The sequence below is a fragment of the Electrophorus electricus genome, chromosome 3, assembly GCF_041902795.1.
Source record: "Electrophorus electricus isolate QZ-2024a chromosome 3, ASM4190279v1, whole genome shotgun sequence".
Lineage (NCBI taxonomy): Eukaryota > Metazoa > Chordata > Actinopteri > Gymnotiformes > Gymnotidae > Electrophorus > Electrophorus electricus.
The window spans coordinates 2,131,994-2,147,500 of NC_137499.1; the positions used below are offsets into that span (position 1 = coordinate 2,131,994).

General features: G+C 44.4%; 1 protein-coding gene across 12 annotated transcripts in view; it reads left to right on the top strand.

Annotated features, from left to right (window-relative positions):
* Positions 1-9,613: 9,613 nt before the first annotated feature.
* The window catches only part of pmfbp1 (polyamine modulated factor 1 binding protein 1), a 117,717-nt gene continuing 111,823 nt past the window's right edge, over positions 9,614-15,507 (top strand). For 6 of the 12 annotated variants that reach the window (XM_081709273.1, XM_081709285.1, XM_081709248.1 and 3 more), the window contains exons 1-4: positions 9,624-10,266; positions 11,533-11,612; positions 11,928-12,048; positions 14,647-14,751. The gene's annotated coding sequence lies outside the window, so the exon portion shown is untranslated. Of the gene's footprint in view, positions 10,267-11,532; positions 11,613-11,927; positions 12,049-13,839; positions 13,969-14,114; positions 14,528-14,646; positions 14,752-15,507 lie in introns of those variants that run through there. The other 6 variants (XM_081709250.1, XM_081709297.1, XR_014121722.1 and 3 more) reach the window with 6 other exon arrangements.

Here is a 15,507-nt window from a genome sequence, read left to right on the forward strand (position 1 = left end):
CTATATCAGCAATACCAAAGCCAATCGACGTTATTCCTGAAAACAAACCTGGATCAAACATTATTATGTAAGTAGCAGCATAAACAGGCCGTGGTGTAACATTAAGACTCCTGCAGAGGAAACAATAGCGCAGTATTATGCAATATGGATTCCAGTCCAAACATACAGTAGCTGTGTTCAGTGCGATGTAAGCGCCGGGCCCTGGAGAACGCTTGGTTCCTCACTCCCCTCGAAGAGGCGGGAGCTGCAGTTAAACCAGATATTTTCAAAAACAGCAAGTCAACTTTGCAGCAGGGAACCTTTCACATCTAAAAGAAAACAGAAAACAGGGAGGCCTTGAGAGAAGGAAGTGGAGATGTGCAGGGAGCTGGAGTCAGAGTCTTCAGACGGGATCAAAACAATAAACCTGGTTTATTCTTCTCCAAACGATGTTCCTGTAATCGAGTCAATCCCCCCTCCCCCCACCCACCAAATCCGTTTACTGTGTTTGGCCAATGAGGCCCAGGGAGAGCTTTGATGATGTAATGCCCCATACAGGTTTAAAAGACTTTCTTCTTAATCCAGACCACCGCTGTCTCTCTGGAGATCAATGGGGGTGGTGTCTGATCAATAGCATTACATACAAATCTCTGTCACTTTCCCACAAACGGTGCTGGCACACGATCTGTCTCCTCACTAGCTGCGCCTCTCTCTCTCTCTCTCTCTCTCTCTCTCTCTCTCTCTCTCTCTGTCTCTCTCTCTCTCTCCCTCTCTCTCTCTCTCTCTCTCGCCCCCCCACCCTCTCCTTCTGTGGTAGCAGTGCCCAGCTAAATAAACAACTTCACTGCATGTGAACCTCCGTCCCCGTCACCAAAGCAGATGTTTTCAGAGCAGTGAAAAGTATGCAGCTTGCAATTTCCCTACAAACACTGCTACGCACACGAGGGGAGCGTGCTTACATTGAACAAATCTTCCGAGTTTATTTATTTTTTGTTAATTCCTCTGGTCCCCTTTACCTTCGGCGCTAATGCATCGTGTGGATGTTTGCTTAACAGGGTCCATGCTGCTCATCCCAGAAAGGTTAATGGCGTGAGCCCGTGTGCTAGTGTCTGTCCAAGAGGTGCAGGGAAGAGGTCATGGGCAGGAGAGGCTCGTGTGCGCTGGTGTGTTAGCGGACGTGGCCAGAGCTCCGCACAGCATGGCTACGTTGTTCCTCCATGGCTCTCCATGTAACCGCAACACTTTCATCACACTTACAAAAGATTGTCTGGGGAGGTGAAGGTGTTGGTGAGGCTAGAATTAGTGGAGCCAAGGTCCCTGTCACAACACACCCAAAAGCAACTAATAAACATACCATGATGTCCCTGGCCTTTTCCTTTGTACTATTTTACACACACACACACACACACACACACACACGCACACACGCACACACACACGCACACACGCACGCACGCACGCACGCACGCACGCACACACACGCGCACGCACACACACACACGCACGCACGCACACACACACACACACACGCCCGCACACACACACACACACACACACACGCACGCACACGCCCGCACACACATACACACACACACACACACACACACACACGCACGCACACACACACACACACACACACGCACGCACGCACACACACACACACACACACGCCCGCACACACACACACACACACACACACACACACACACACACACACACACACACCCAGGCAGGGGTTAAATCTATTGCACCATAAAACTGAGGCTGTTCATGAAATGCAGGAATAAGAAGCAGAAATAATATTTCAAGTATGATTAGTTCATCTGCAGGGCACCTTGTGTGCGATGGAGAGAAGGTGTAATGGGGGGTAGGAGGCTTGGTGCACCGTGAGCCGTAAATTATATCTAGACTGTGAATGATTCCTGCAGATCCTATTACAACAGGGATTGCAGGAGAGAGAGAGAGAGAGAGCGAGAAATAGAGGTACATGAGGAGAGGGGAAGAGAGGAAGGAGGGATGCAGGAGAGGGGAAGAAGAGGGCCGGGGGCGGGGGGGGGGGGGGTGGAGATTGGCCGCTGAACGAATCGGCTGAATTCTGATTCCAGCTGTCGGAGTGTTCAGGATGGGGTTGCAGTGGAGAGCGTAGGGTCAGGAGGGGTGGCTGGGGGCGGGGCAGGGGGAGGGGTGCCAAGGATGAGACAATAAAATATGCATTTGCCCCGGTCCATAATCTGTCACTGTTACATGCAGGTACCAACTGCTAAAATTTTGCACAACTGCACAAACACTACATTCTTGTTGTTATTCATCCCTCACGGTTCCATCCCAGTTCGACACCCTCTCTCTCTCTCTCTAACTCTCTCTCTCTCTCTACGTGTGTGTCTCTCTCTCTCTCTCTCTCTCTCTAACTCTCTCTCTCTCTCTCTCTCTCTAACTCTCTCTCTCTCTCTCTCTCTCTCTCTAACTCTCTCTCTCTCTATGTGTGTGTGTCTCTCTCTCTCTCTCTCTCCGCTCAAAGAAAAGGATCTGTCTTCCGTCTCATTCGAGGCTCGAATATTTGAGCAGCGCTTGGTGCTGTTTGTCACCTTGACCGCTGATATAGTAGCTGACGCCGCCGGTCGCGCCGGTGACGCCCGGGCAGAGGATGCCTTTGCTAAGAAACAGGAGACGGGTGGTTTAGTCACTCATCCCCGCTCGCCGTGGGCTCCGTGGGCACGCCTGTGCACCGTGGGTCTGGTCACATCACACGCACATCCACCCGTGTTTTCTGCCCTGCCACAAGGAGGCGCTGGGCCTGACTGTACGCGAAGCTTATTAGTTATTACCCCAAAAAAACCCCACATTGCAGCATCAGGGGCGTTGTGTTATATGTCTCTGTCCTGGAAGGCGTGCATGTAATAGGTTATCGCGTACACACCTCGTCTTATATCTGTTAAGAAGTTTCGATATTCGACTTAGATGGGTGTTATGAATCTCCGCCTCAGCCCACAAAGCTTGTGTTAATGCCCTACCTAAATACAGCATTACATATCCCTCATTCAGTTTGTAACAGACCGAGAATAAGTGATATGATTGAATTGTACAGCGATGCCCTGTAGTAAGGTTACAAGCCAATCACATCATTCAGATGAGTGAAATAGCAGCATCTAAAAATAAGGCCGCATTAAAAGATTTAGCCCTTCACACAGTCAGACGAGCTCCTGTTTTATAGGAGGGATTTATGGGCACGAATGTCATTAGCCACTTGTTCCGAGAGCGCCGCACTCCAGCAGGGAGTGAGCTATGGAAACAGGTGAAGTCCCGACACACCCCACACGCTTCCCACATAAGTCAACTGTCTGTCTGCGGGACGACACTGGCCCCCACAGACCACAAGAATCCGTCTGACGCCTGTGACCTCTCCCACACCTCCGGCCCTGAAGCGATCCCGCTAAGGTCGTAGGTCATGAGCGTGCGCAAGTGCACAAGAAGTGGCAAAACACCGGTCTGTGTGGCACGCCGCACTGTGATAGTGAAATAACCAGATGGAAAATGAATGTGTGTATATTGAATTGCCGCTTTCATTACATGGTTGTCTGACAGCTGACATCCCCCGCTCTGGAAGGGCTCTGGTGTGGCTCTCTGCCAACCGGTGTTCCCACTTCGCCAGGGTCGTTACGCAGCTCTTTGCTGACTGAAGCTGTTGTATTTACACGTTAGAATGTTAATCAAGCATTATTTTCCTTCCAAACATGAAGAGGCAGACAGAGCCATAATGGAAGGGCCAGACATTTAATGCACAGCATTAATAACGGGAGTTAGGCTGTGGGGGAGGAGCTGGGATAAGGAAAATTAAAAGGAGGGAATCATCCACCTCCTACTTTAATTGCAAATTTAAATTCCCCATAATGGAATCTGACATCTCAAGTCACCAAAATCCATCATTCTGAAGGGTATTATTCCTCAATTAACCTGCCACCCCAAAGCGCCGGGCGTCTCTCTGCCCTGGTCCGCACAAAGGAAATGAAGAATTCTAATTACCTTCAAATGTAAAGCAGACTGATAATTCATTTCGACCGGCGCTTCCCTGCCGCTCTCCAGACCATTTGGGAAAGACCCCTCCCATGAGAGAGCGCGCGCCCCTCCCGTGTCCCGCGCAGGGCCGCCGGTAAGACACTCATTCCTTCAGTCCTGTGGCTGAAAACTCCACAGAATATTTTGCTTCGCCGCATGTTAACGGTTAAACGGCGCTTTCTGTCCACTTGTGATGCGCTACTCTGCTCTTTGTCGGAGACAATCGTAATCACGTTTACCAGGCTAACTAGCGTGGATTACAGCAAGCTGTACAGTAATATAATCAGCTGCAATGGAAAGAAAGAATATTGTTCTGTGTGTTGCACATCCATCTGGTGGTGATGGTGAACTCTGACCTTTTTTGGGCCCTGAAGCGCACATTCCTTAGGGTGTCCCCGGTTTCATAGCCATGGAGTTCCCAAAGTCCTGTACCATGGGTGAGTGTGAGAATGGCAGTGTAAGTACACACACACACACACACACACACACACACACACACACACACACACACACACACACACACACACACACACACACACACACACACACACACACACACACACACTCTCTCTAACTCTGACCCCCATGACCGTGACTTACGTGCACGTGGTCTTTCCCACAAGCTCCGCTCCAGGTTTCTGTAAAAGTGTACGAATCTTCGGGTTTGAAACTTTGGTTTTTCAATTGACGGTTAACAATGTTCCCTACTTTCCGGTATTCCGTAACATTAAGGCAGTGCTCATGATGAAACTACACGACACATTAAAAGTGAAGGAGTGGCTTTATTCCACGCACTAGTGAAAGTGGTGTTTTGTGCTCTTGGCCTTTGCGGCATTCTGGAGTAACTGTTTTAGGCGTCTTGTTTACTTGCTGTTATTTGTCTGAAAAGTGGGAGAGAGAGGAAGTGACAAATCAAGTAAACACAGAGATGACTGAAAGCACGGCGATAGAAAAACAGAAAACCATTCAGAACCAACCTTGACATTATTTTCAGTGTTTTCACAAGTAACAATTTCTGTCTTTCAATAAGACAAAAGGCCATACAGAATAAGAAAATATTCCACAAAGCAAAGTCTCCTGTTATGGGTAATGAAAAAAAGATTCCTTCTGACAATATCCTGCTTAACTCCTCGGTCCGCGATGGTTTCTGCAGGCTATGGGCTATTTTTCTAAACAGCGCCATTAACAGAACACATAATTAGTGCTGACAGACACAGCCTTGCTCACACTGTAATTGTGTTTTCAGCCTGTGTTATTGTTCCTGTTCACATTGCAATCAGTTACTTCAATTGTTTCCTTACATTTATGTGGAATTAGATATTATTACGCCAAAAGAATCATAACATCAGTCAAGCAATGGACATGTCCTGACTGCTATTGTATCTGTACAATGGCGGAAAATCTCATCAATTTTCTTGATTGTAAAGGAGATGATGAACCGTGGGTGTATTCATATGCGCATAGGAAAGTTTTCACAAAAGATTTTGTTCAGCGCTGCACGAGACTCGTCTTTAATAACGCCGAGGTTTAAAGAGAAACAGATCCGCATTTGAACTGACCTACCACGCCACTCCCTGACCCTTCCGTCCTCTGGCTTGGACTGAAGAAATTTATGTGGAGGGGACGCAGGAAGAGGAGTGCGGTGGAGTGGGGGAGGGGAGCTCCTGGTGAGGAGGAACAGAAGCTCTGGATCTCCAGGAGGGCGTGAGCTCTGTGTGCTGTGGGGAGGAATGACTAAGATAAGGCTGCCGGCCTGCAGACATAATGACGGACTAGCTGCCAGTCATGTGCACGCTGATTTTCCTTTATTTTTCAAATAATTCCAATTTAATTAAAGAGCTCGCGGGTGGGAACGGCCCAGGCTGATGGTATAATGAGTTGCCGTGGGGCATCTTTTTAATAATCTCAGTTTGTAACAAAGACATTGCCAAGTTTTGGTTGGGGCTTGAAGGTTGGGCGTACACACCGCCCAGACAGATAGACCGGGACGGCATCCGGTGGCCTGTAATCTTCTGATTAATCTGATAACTTAATTTCACGTCCACCCCTAACCTAGCACAGGAGAACGCGAACGAGACCAGTTCATCTGGTCTGCACTGACTGGTATCAAAGCTGTGAAATTACAAAACCTGTTTTGTTAAAAAAAAAATCTTCAACGGGGACTCTTAAAAACCTGCTCTTCTCATAGGGTACGATGAGCTGCAACACATTTCTGCTGTGGAGGAAGAATCCCAGCCACAAAAGGTTTTTTTTTTTTTTTTTATCGTTGTCAAGGTTACGCTCCTGTTCTCTGTTTGCTTAATAAATTCATGTCAGCTGGATGTGTGGAATGACAGTTGGAGAGATAGTGAGATGAAAGGAATGATGATTGTCTGGGTTTCTTTCACCATGTAATCAGTTACAGGTCACTGATTACCTGAATGACACCATAAAAAAGAACTATTCAATCTTGGCAGCACGTTCTGATTAGAGACTTTTATTTTGAAGTTGCTATCAATTTAAAGGTCACACGCGGAAATAAGAAATAAGCTCAATGACTGAATGAAAGACGTCCTCAGTACTGGGAGACGCTTTACCAAGAGACGCCTTATCTACTTTTCCTAATTGTATTACGTCTGTATACAAAAGATTACAATGAAAGTATGAAAGATTAATGTAACCTTTTCTGTGTACCAGAATACACTGTAGTCTTCTTACCTACCCACCTTCAGCTATATTTGAAAATGAAGAGACATCCCAGGCAAAGACAAAACCTGGTACTTCATCGAGCTCAGTGCTCTGCCTAAAAACCTACAAGCAGCACTTTCCTCCGGAACAATACCATTCTAACGCTACATGTAATCTAGCACGCTGAATTACTATATAAAAATAAATATAAATATAAATATAATAGTCTTAGCTTCCCCTACAAGTCTAGCTCTGCCACACACAATAACCTTTGACCTCTCACCTCTCCAAACCGGTGTCTGAATCTCCTAGGTCTCATCTGAAATCGATGTATGTGATGTATGTGTAAAATGAGATTATCTCCTAGTCAGTATGGAACCTGCCATCAGTCTGAAATCTGAGAAGTTTACCGTCTATGCAATGCCCTGGTAGCCGGTAATGTCTGCTGACAGTGTACTAGTTCTTCTAGCAGAAAATAGACAATGCACTCAGTCATTCAGTGCTAGCGAGCCCTCCCCGCAAAATCAGGACATTATAAGACTGTAATGGGATGATAATCAGGCCCTGGATGGTTTTAGGCTTGTAAGCAAGAATCTTCATAATTTCTGGGGACAGGAGCGAAGTGTTGTTTGTAAGCGCAGGCTGAGCGCACTCTGACTGTGAGCAAACGACAGCCTCTCTGAGTCAGAGGATGAAGAGGCAGCAGATCGGCTCTGCGTGCCTTGTTCTCCTCGCGCACCTCATTCAGTATTGTAGGACGGTACAGTTCATGTGTGATCACGTTTGGAGTGAACCGTTCAATCAAGTGTGCTAAAGTTTTAGTCATTCGAGAACTAATTGTAAAATTTGTATAGCACATTTAAACCAAAGTGGTTTACAGTAAAAATGAAAAATGAAAGAGAGAAACACCCTCCCATCCCCACATACACACACAAACATAGAAACACAGACAATAACGTACAGTCTTCAATCCACAGTTTAACAGCTGTTGAAAGGTAATCAATATAAATGTGTTTTAAGCTTGGATTTAAAAATAGTCACAGATGATGCATGTCTAATGTCACTCGGGAGACTATATAAGTCTCCATTATCACCATTTTGCCTAAATCGAGAGACCAGGGAACAGTCATAAGAGATTGGGATACAGACCTTAAAAATCTCAAAGGAGCATAAATACACATATAGCCCCATGTATACACATATATACACATATACACTCATGTATACACATATATACACATATACACTCATGTATACACATATATACACATATACACTCATGTATACACATATATACACATATACACTCATGTATACACATACACACTCATGTATACACATACACACTCATGTATACACATATATACACATGTATACACATATATACACATACACACTCATGTATACACATATATACACATATACACTCATGTATACACATATACACTCATCTATACACATATATACACATATAGCCCCATGTATACACATATATACACATATACACTCATGTATACACATACACACTCATTTATACACATACACACTCATGTATACACATATATACACATATACACTCATGTATACATATACACACTCATGTATACACATATATACACATATACACTCATGTATACACATACATACTCATGTATACACATATATACACATATACACTCATGTATACACATACACACTCATGTATACACATATACACTCATGTATACACATATGTATACATGCACACTCATGTATACACATATATACACATATATACTCATGTATACACATATATACACATATACACTCATGTATACACATATATACACATACACACTCATGTATACACATATATACACATATATACTCATGTATACACATACACACTCATGTATACACATATATCCACATACACACTCATGTATACACATATACACTCATGTATACACAAATATACACATACACACTCATGTATACACATATACACTCATCTATACACATATATACACATATAGCCCCATGTATACACATATATACACATATACACTCATGTATACACATACATACTCATGTATACACATATACACTCATATATACACATATACACTCATGTATACACATATATACACATATACACTCATGTATACACATATATACACATATACACTCATGTATACACATATATATACATACACATTCATGTATACACATATACACTCATGTATACACATATATACACATATACACTCATGTATACACATACACACTCATGTATACACATATATACTCATGTATACACATATATACACATATACACTCATGTAAACACATACACACTCATGTATACACATATATACTCATGTATACACATATATACACATACACACTCATGTATACACATATATACTCATGTATACACATATATACACATACACACTCATGTATACACATACACACTCATGTATACACATATATACTCATGTATACACATATATACACATATACACTCATATATACACATACACACTCATGTATACACATATATACTCATGTATACACATATATACACATACACACTCATGTATACACATATATACACATATACACTCATATATACACATACACACTCATGTATACACATATATACTCATGTATACACATATATACACATACACACTCATGTATACACATATATACACATACACACTCATGTATACACATATATACACATACACACTCATGTATACACATACACACTCATGTATACACATATATACTCATGTATACACATATATACACATACACACTCATGTATACACATATATACACATACACACATACATGTCCACAACATATGCAAAATCTCTTTCAGCAAATTAATAATCTGGCTGCGACATTTTGAACTAATTGTTAGCGAGATGCTTCATTAATTCCAGAATACAGAGCATTACAGTAATATAATCCACATCTGGGAAAATGAAGAATTAAGGACTAAGTTTACTCTGGAGATTTAGCCAGAGTGGGAAGAGATAGAAGGAAGGTTGCGCGAGTGTCTAGAGCAAACAGAGAGTAAAACATGATCAAAAATAAAAAGGGCAAGGGTAGCTTTGGGTTACCAAGACAACGGCTCGCTCTCAGTGCAGTTCCGGTTCTGCACCCTTTGCACGATGCAGAGGGCACTGCTCGTGATGTTTGCTCAGTTCCCATGGAAATCCCTGCCAGGCACGCTTCTCAGAGTACCGCCCCCACTGCGGGGTTTGTCCTGTGATTGGTCCTTGCCACGGTGACGCTGAGGTTTCGAAACTCTCCATTGGCTGCCCGAGCAGTCCGTTGGGCTCTGCCCGGGCTGCCCGGGCTGCGGGGCGCGTGTTCGGAGCTGCTACCCGTGCGGAGAGCAGAGCGTGCCGCTGCACGCTTCCGGCGTCGCTTGTGAATTAAGTGACCAACGAGGGGAAGAAGCGGGCGGATGTAGCTACACCTGCACAGCACGAGGGAGAGCAAACCCGCGCACGAGACCAGCCTCCGGTTCATCGCGTAAAACGGTGCGCAACCGTTTAGTTTGAGCAGGTAGAGCAACCGCCACATAACGACATAACCGCCACACCACGATATAACAACGACATAACCTCCACATGACGACATAACAATGACATAACCTCCACATAATGACATAACAAGGACATAACCTCCACACAACGATATAACATCCAGATAACGACATAACATCAACATAACCCCCAGATAACGACATAACATCCAGATAACGACATAACCCCCAGATAACGACATAACCTCCAGATAACGACATAACCTCCACAGAACGACATAATGATGGCGAGTTTACATATCTGTTTTATTAGCTTTTCACTGACGTTACAGCAACCTGTAGCCAGCTATCTTAGAAAACAGTCAAGAGATGATAACATCAACTACATTTCAGTGGTGGGTGAGAAGAGTGAGATGAATTTGATTATTACTGTAAATTGAGCCAAATTTAGTAACCTAAACACCCGGGTAATTAATACAGTAGAGATATTTTAAGGTAAGCCAGGACACATCTTCAGTGCAACTATTTTTGATCTTATCCTGTAGACTTTAACTTGAGTTGTGTACCAGCAATCAGTCATATTCAATTAGAATGTGCAAGACTTATAAAGGTAACTCATCTGGAAGCAGAAAATGGGTACCAGGAATTGTTAATCGAAAACTGGAAAATTTACTGAGGTAAACCTAAAATGAAATTGTTGTCCGTCCATATCTTCTGTGCCGTGTTCCTTGGGTTGTGGAGGAGCTGGAGTCAAATGGAGACGCGGCTGAAATGTTAACCTACCAGACTGGTGTGGTGGAGGATGACAGTGACATAATCCACTTGCCATGCGGAACACCACCAAGACCCGTATCCTGGATTATCTCTTAACTTTAAAAGTGCTTTTCAATTCTTGCACCTTGCGATAGAAATCTTGAGTGTCCCTCAAAAATTGCCACTGTGTTCCTGATCTGGAGTGGCTGTCGTATCGCTCTGTCTGATGTAAGGCTAGCTTTATTCGTGTAGTGTCTGTTAGTTTCTTTTTAATCATACCAGTTAAACACTGTAAACACGTGTCTTATACTGCGGTCGTGCCGTGCTGTGTTTAAAGTGGGTTCACTTACTTGGCCTACACTACAAACACTACAAATTTTCTTTTCTTTCTCTCTTTTTTTAAACATAACATTACAGCTTTGAAGAGGTACTGCGTTTAACAATGTCCAGGTTTTGCTGCGTCTGATATTGAGAAGCCGCTGATATGGCTGGGAGTAAAACGACTCTTATGTTCTGCCTTCTCTACATGAAAGCGTCGGCTGGGGCCTCTGATTAATTGCTGCTGTTTCGGAGGATATGGCCGGCCGTCCTGATGTGAAGCGGCGGGACTTTCGTAAGTGACGCTGCGCGTAATTAGAAATGATGACATGTGAGAAACCCGGGCCCAGCGCTCTCGGGGATTGTGATCTGTTATTAAAACCATTTATCGTGCGGGCCGCTTCTCCGGACAGCGAAAAAAAAGCCGTGTGGATATCCGAGAGGCTTAGCATGTCAGCCTCGACTTTTGTTCTGTTTTGCTAACTTTATCCAGATATACGTCAGTATTACTTTTCCTTAAGGTCTTACGTATATGTTGAACAAAAGGGATCTTTAAGAAATTGGGCGCTTGTTCGCTTCTGTGATTAATACTCATGTTTGTTATGTGCAGATACGCAGTCCGCAAAGGGAACTGAGAGAGTTCCAGACATGACCTGTGTCCCAGGTTCCTCCTGTCCACACAGTCACTGAGCTTCAGTCCAGTGGGGACAAGCTTGGCAAACACTCCGCAGGTAGGTCTCTGCTTAGGGCCATTTTATGATTTCCAAATGTTTCTGTTTATAAGCACCGTGTGATGGCCGATCAACTAGTCATTTTGAGTGAGAAATATGAGTGGAGCAACCAATGATTTTCATTGTCACCACATCTGATGAGAAACCGACAGTAAATAAGCCTTGTTAATAAGGATTAATTTATCATGTTTGCTCTCTTTCCAGTTTCTGGAAATATCTTCTATCCAGATTGCCTGGGTACCAGGGTAAATTCCAGGACTATTCATTTAGTTCCTCAAGGGAGATAAATGGAGATACAAGTGCTTTCTCCTTACAGTAGTGATGCCTCTAGTCCAAAAAGAACTCACAAGGCTAAGGTCGGGTGTGTGTGTGTTGGGGGGGTACTGAGTGTCTTGAAGGCTTTGCAACTTTATTAGCATCTCAGATGGTGCTAAAAGGCTTTGTGGCATAATGAAAGCATGTCAGCGTGATCAGTGCTGTTAACAGAATTAGTGTCTTTACATCAAAAAGCTTCTTAGGTTCGTCTTGTACCCCCCGACTGGTTGTTAGGTGACCCTTTTATTCAATATCTGCACATCACGATGCGACGTTCTCTCTTGGCCCATTTTGACTCATCGACACAAAAGCAGTGGGGGTTGTTGGGGGTTTAGCCCACCTGTGCAGGCTCTTGCTTACCCTGTGTAAATGTATTCCTTATTCATTCCTCCCCTCCTCGTCATTTAAAACGACGTGGCTGTTTTTCATACCCGGCTCAAGCGATGGGTGAGTGATGGTGTGACGGCTCATGTTTCCGGTCCAGGCCCGTCTACCGGAGGAGCCAGGGTGATGCACGCCTTTGGCTCCCGGATTGATGAACGCCACTAAAAGTTTTAGTGTGGGAAGAGGACCCCGTCTGCCGTCGGGGAATAATAAACGTCCCCACAGCATCTGAAGCAGTTCTGCTCGGAGGCAGTTTCTGGTTGTAACAGCTCATGCCTTGGTCGGGGTTGCCTCGGTCACGCCACCCTGAACCTTTTGATTTCCGTGATATAAAAACAACACAAAATGAACATGTATGTTTTTGCATACAGTGCAGTTTACAAGGCAGTGGAGAATGAGGTTAAAAACACAGAGTGCAAAGTGGGCTAAATCGGAATTCTGAGGTTAAAAACACAGAGTGTGAAGTGGGCTAAATTCTTGGTTTGACAAGTTTAGAGAATCTCGTATGTAGACATGATTGAACTGACTGATCAGTACTAACGAATGTTTGCTCAGTCAGCCCTGCTTAGGTCGGCATTGCCAGTAATGTCTCAGATGTGGGAGGACGGCACGTTGGTGCATTTTTATTTTAATTCATAGCAAGTTAGACAAATGACGGTGGTTGTAGTAACGCCCTTGTGACCTCTGCACATGTGTTGTGCAGTGCTCTCATTAACCTCGCTGTAGCAGGTTGCCATGCTTGCTGCTTAAGGGCTGGTGTACCAGGGTCTTCCTATCATGGCCTCCTAACACCCCACCGTGGCGCCGGTGACCCCATGACCTGGTCTGTGGTGGTTCGTGGCGGCTCACTCACCATTACTGTGGTGCGTTCGTCATAACATGACTCTTGTCGTCCATGAAACGGGGCCGGAGTGGTCATTTTATGGGATATGTTCTCTTACCGTCTCAGACACCCAGAAGGGCTTATATATAGACTCGGCTGATAAATGTTGCATCTCCCTGTTGCATTGTGGGAATATAGTAGCGGTTGGGTGCGTTGTGGGGTTTCTGGGAGAGAGGAGGGCAACACGAGGGATGGATGACATCGCGCCTCACTATAGTAACAACCGTCAACAAGCCAGAGGCTGAGCGCAGCTCCTGCCTTCAAACAGGCGACGCAACAGGGCAGGAAGTCTCTGATGTGCATAAGAAGGATGTTTTTAAAACCGGCTGTAGGCAAAGGTAAAACAAATCCTTTAATGACCAAGCTTCATGCGCTTTGTCAGCCTTGCTTGTGTTAGGTGTGTGTGTGCGTGTCAGGGGAGCTTTGGGAGTATTAGAGGAGGACGATGATGAGATGTCTGTCTGTGGTCTGTTTGGCGTTGCAGGGCGTGCAAGCTCGGCGATACCTGATCTGATGTTAATGCGCTGCCGCTGTGCAAGCGCGCGAGCGCCCGGGCGAGTGAGAGTAGGAGAGGGGGAGATGGACAGATAATCCCGTCTGCGCGAAGAGATTGAAGACTGGGATTGATTGATCGCCTAATCATAGAAGGAAATGGTCCTGAAAATGAACAGTAGTATGCCCTTGGCTCGGAGGAGAGGCCGGGCAGCAGGACCGAGACACGGCCTTAATGTGCGCGGAACCTGATTTCATTTGTGTCTGATATACAGTTATACGATCCCCACTAAATGATCAAATAAAAAAAGGAAGGAAGCAAGGAGCGGCCGTGCGAGGTGTAAATCAACCTTTATTGCTGGAATATTACTTTTCATATCGTCTGAAATCGACGCTTTGTGAAAGGTGAGGGGGGAAATCCAATATGAATTAGAATGTGTGGATCCCGTGAGTGAGTGAGTGAGTGGATATATATATGTATTCATTCTGATTAGTTTTGCACTATCACTGTTTTTTCCTTGCAGATTTGTTATTGTGGAATTTGCTCATGACCGTGAGGCAGGATTAGAGGAAAATCCAGAAGTGTCAGAATTACGCCCCCACCTTGGTCCTGCCGGACTCTTCCACAGGTGAGTAACGTGACAGCCCCTCTGTGTACGAGGACACCTGGAGCTGTTCACCAGCCCCCCTGAGCTGCTCTGTTTAGTAGATTCTGTTTTTGAAGGTGGATCTAAAAATATCCAAATCAGGGCTGTTCCACCTGTTTGATGTTGCTGTTAGGGGTGTTAATACGCCATGATAACCTTAGTCTGAAAATGTCATGGTTTCATAGTATTATGGTATTAAATTGACAGTTCAGGGGTTTTTTTTTTGAATGGCAAAGCTGATGGTATAAATTAACAGCAATTTATTACAAAAAACCTTAACAAAATTGTGCATCCTTGGGCTGTCATTAATGTGGCTGAAACTAGACGGGTTTGTGTTGCACGGGCTTCAAAGAACATAGCCAGTAAACTACTTATTATAAAAGTAACTACTAGCTTCTGATTTAGTGCTGCCATGTACAGATGAACTCTCAGCAGAAATGTAGATCCAGACCGCTGGGTTGCTTTTGTGCGTTAAATGTGCATCGTGTGAGCCGCTACCGAGAAGTACCAATTTAACACGATTCTGTAATGGATTTCCACGCCATCCGCATTTCCGCAAGGAAAAACGGATTACTATAGTATGATTTAGGGGAATGCAGAGGAACGGGTCACAAACAGCATATGTGTTTGGGAATTCACAGCCTACATTTTCAGGAATTCACTGTAAACAAAAGGGATGTGAACCTATGGTCTGAGGGAAATAAACGAGCACAGAAATATAAACAGAAATGTTTTTTA